Raw genomic sequence first — 4,812 nt, forward strand, 5'->3', positions numbered from 1 at the left:
AACATGGAAGAGAGAGACCTCGTGTGGTCCAATCCTAGACAGAGAACTACAGGCAACCAAGGAATGCTGAGATCAGGAGAAAACTGTCTTTCTCGGGAAAGAACCCCTCCCACAGTGGGCTATCCAGCACCAAGTGGTCGGCCCTGAAATCATATACATAGCAAGTAGCAGGATGGAGACTGAGATTTTGTTCATATATTTAGAAATACATATGCATATTCCTAATATATATACATATATGTACATGTATATATGTGAATATATGTGTGAATGTATATATGTGTGTGTATGTGTATGTGTGTATACATATCTATATCTATCTATATCAATATCTATATCTATCTATATCTATATATCTATACATACATACATACATACATATATATACACAAATTCAAAGAAAATGAGGCCAGAGGTCATGTATTTGAGATAGGGAAGGAATACCTGGGAGGAGTTAGAGGGAGGAAAGAGAAGGGGGTAAATGATGTGATTATCCTGCGATCAAAAACACTATCAAGTTCAATTTGTGCTGCCTATATACTCTTAGATGTGTGGCCTTCCACTGGGCATGGTTGATTTATCAAGGGTTATACTCTTAAAACAAAGTGATTGTCCCTCCCCCCGCACCTCCCCCCAGCAGTTTTTGGTTGCCAATAGTTCCTTGGCTAGGGGAGCCATAGTGCCAACTTTCCTTCTCCATGCTAGTGTTTGGTCTGGTTTGAACCTGCACAGGCCTTGTTCATACGGTCACAACTGCCCCAAGTTCCTATGTGCAGCTGTCCTTCTGTGTCCACAAGACACTGTTTCCTGTGACCATCCACCGCCTCTGGCTCTTAAACTCTCCCCATCCCATCTTCCACACTGACCCCTGAACCTTTGGAGGAGAGGATGTGTGATACGGATGTCTCATTTAGGCCTGAGCATTCTTCAGTCTCTTATTTGCTGCACTTTAACCAGCTGTGAGTCTCTCTCTCTGTATTAATCACCATCTACTGCAAATATTCTCTGGGGAGAGCTGAGAAACGTTAATCTATAGTATGGCAATCAGTCATTAGGAATCAATTTAATACTATGTCCATTTATCAGAATAATAGTAATGTGTTCTCCCCTAGGGTCTATAACCCATCTAGCAAAAGGTTCTTAGATTGATAACGGTGCTAGGTAGTTTCATCTTGTGGAGTGGGACTTGAAATCCAGTCAGAAAGTGGTCAGTTACTCCCATGACATTCATGCCACTTTTGCACCAATAGACGTGTCTTACCAGGCCAACGGCTCAGAGGATGCCCATCTGGGTAAGGTTGAGACTTTGCTCTTCCAGTTGCATGTGAAGCACTTCCCTGCACTATGAAAGCTGGCCAATAGGGATGAAGTGTCTAGCTTGATTTCTCCATGTTCTATAACTCAATATGTAATATCTTCAGAAATAGTCTTCCCTTCAAGTTCTGAAATGTAACAAATAGCGTTAGCAGCCGGGCATGGTGGCACACGCCTTTAGTCCCAGCACTCGGGAGGCAGAGGCAGGCGGATTTCTGAGTTCGAGGCCAGCCTGGTCTACAGAGTGTGTTCCAGGACAGCCAGGGCTATACAGAGAAACCCTGTCTTGAAAAACCAAAACCAAACCAAAACAAAACAAAACAAAAAACAAATAGCATTAGCAATATATTACCTATAATGTCTGAGGTTCTATGGGACCTCACTGACCAAAAGAGATAATCCATTTCTGGCATGGGGCTTTCATTTGTTAACCTGTGGTGTCTGGTAGGGGCATTCTGCTATAAGGTAACTTCAATTCAACTCATGTGTGTGTGTGTGTGTGTGTGCGCGCGCGCGCGCGCGCGCGTGCGTGCGTGCGTGCGTGCGTGCTCACATGTGTAGGCTGCTTCTACATTAGCATGTTTCCATAACTTTTTCTAAATGTCATTCATGTTAAGTATCCTTTCCCATACTTGAAAATAACCACTTGGTATGGGACAAAAACAACTCTGAAATGTTCTAAAGAAGAGCTTTCCTGGGACACTCTTTGGGAGAACTGTGTCTGAGTCCTTGGGTTTGAGATTTCTCAGTCCTTTCAGTGTGCCTCTATTTCCCACACCAATATGTTGGTCAAGCCAGAACTTCAGCCCTTAGACTCTTCAAACTGGGCTCCCTCAAGTCTTAGGGTGGAAGTCCTTTCACCTTACTCTGCCCTTATTTCTAATTGCACATCCACCCCAAGGTCCTGATTTTTCTTAAGAATCTGCTGATGCTTCTGAATTTCACTCCAATCTCAACACCAAGTTGTTCTGTGTGCTTGATAAAGGTCCTTTTGGTCAGCTTTCTTTCTTTTCTTTTCTTCGTCTTTTTTTTTTGTTGTTGTTGTTGTTGTTGTTTTTCGAGAAAGGGTTTCTCTGTATAGCCCTGGCTGTCCTGGAACTCACGCTGTAGACCAGGCTGGCCTCGAACTCAGAAATCTGCCTGCCTCTGCCTCCCAAGTGCTGGAATTAAAGGCATGCACCACCACAACCAGCTTGATCAGCTTTCTATCCAGGGCTTAACACGTAAGTTTTTTTTTCACAGAACATTCTCAAGATTTTTTTTATTATTATCTAAAATTTCTGGAGTTCTTTCTTCTATACCAATAGTGTCTATCAAACATTATCCCTTCCAGTTTCAGCCTGGGTTCATCATGTCTGATTAAAATCAGCCCAAAACTGGTAACCAACGCAAAAATCTTTGATTCTATAAAAACATGTTTTCCTAAAGGTTAGTCATAGAAACACAGGGGCCCCATTTAATTTCATTCCCTTTATCTTTTAACCTCTCTAAGGTTGGGTCTAGATTTACTTAAGAGAATCCAGGAGAGGCCACTGCCTCCACCATAATCATGGGCTTCAAGTGGAAGCTGGCAAGGACATGAAGCCTGAGTGTGACCTGTGTTGTGTGACCTGTGTTGTGTGACCTGCGCTTCAGCTGCTGGCTTGCAGGGAAGCTCCTCACAGGGCACCGACCTCTTCAGACACTAGCAACAGCATATCCAGGAAGCAAAAACAAAGACCGAGATTCCTGTGAAGGATTGGCATTCATGGATCATGGCAGCGAAAAGCCAGAAACTCTGCTTTACCTGACTGTCATTCAGAAGAGGTCAGGGCATTGAGATGACTCTGAATTTTGTCATCTAAGGTTGTGAAGCTAGCGATGAGATCCAAGGAACATGAGAGGAGAGTTCTGTTTCTTCCTTCTTGGTGTTCTCTTCTCAATTCTAAAGGATCAGTTGTCACTCTGGCTTTGAGACAGTTCACTGGTGTTGGCATCTTGCAGGAACTCCATGAGCTACCATTGAACATCTTGGAGCTATGGTTGTAATGCATGGTCTGGAATCAGCTCCTTGGATGTACGCAGTTATAACCTGTCCATGTTTCTGCTGCGGAGGACATTGGGTATACTGCATGCGGGCCATTGTTCACTAGCCCAGTTGGTCAGGACCTCTTTTTCCTCTTAGGGAGCTAATGCTTTGAACAGGGATCTGAACACAACAGTTCAAGTATGGCTTGGTTGTACTTTTATGTAGTAATAGAAGTACTGGTGATCTGGGCTAGCAAAGTGGAAAACAGGTTTACTCAGATTCTGTCTTAACAAGATGTTAAATTAACATGTAATAGCTTCAAACTTGATCTAAGTATTTCAGAACTCACAGCATGGCTCACGGTTCCGACATCTGGAGTGGCTGGCTATGGAGGAATTATGATGATATCCACTGGTGGTTAGAAATAAGTTTGGTCAAGCATTTTCTCTTTGTGTTCTAGTCACTGTTTTTAAGCCAGGTGCATAGCAAATAAATCTTTTTGGTGTGGGTTTTCTATTAATAAGGCATTGATAGTTCCCATGGCTAACACGTTGTGTTACAGTGCTCCCAATTTTCTAAGAGTCTGAGACAGAAACATCAACAAGATCACCATGGCTACCCTGAATGAGCCCGCCATGGCTACCCTGGATGAGATTACCATGGCTACTCTGGATGAACCCACTATGGCTACCCTGAATGAGATCACCATGGCTACCCTGGGTGAGCCTACCATGGCTACCCTGGATGAGATCACCATGGTTACTCTGGATGAGCCTACCATGGCTACCCTGGATGAGATCACCATGGCAACCCTGGGAGGAGTGGGCCAGAGAAAAGTAACTTAAAGTAGACTCAGCTCTCAGATTCATCATCAGTCTAGAAAAAAAAAAAAAACTCAAATAAAAGATATCACAGATTGAATCTATCCTTACAGGAACCATTCTAAGAGCTGGGACTACCAATAGCCTCTGTTGAGACTATTTGGAAAGCCAAACCAGGCCATTTCTCCCCTAGAGACTCCCATTGCCCTTTCTGTTTATTATACTGAGCGATTCTGCTTTTACTCACCAGAGTTACCACGGTACTTTGCCTCACCAGCAATGATGATTTGGCAATCAAAAGACCTCTTCTCAGGCCCTAGACATCCAAAGACAACTTTACCACACACATAAAAAAAAAAGAAAACACCAGAACCCGTGTAAGTGTTAGAACTCTGTGATTTTTTTTCTTCCAATCCTCAGTCCTCCCATATTTTACATGATCCTGATACATATTAATGAGCGCAAACATTTCCTACACAGACTCTGGGCCAGGCACTCCGCTAAGCACATTACATATTTTATGTCTCTTAATCTGCTTTAGCATTTTAAAAAAATTTACATATAAGAAAACCAAAAACTTAATTTCTCAGTGAGGAACTTCCATATAACTCCAGGTATATCTGATATTAGAGTCAGAACTATTAGTTACTATGTTTTTCTAACACAATG

The sequence above is a fragment of the Mus pahari genome, chromosome 12, assembly GCF_900095145.1.
Source record: "Mus pahari chromosome 12, PAHARI_EIJ_v1.1, whole genome shotgun sequence".
In the NCBI taxonomy this organism is placed as follows: Eukaryota; Metazoa; Chordata; class Mammalia; order Rodentia; family Muridae; genus Mus; species Mus pahari.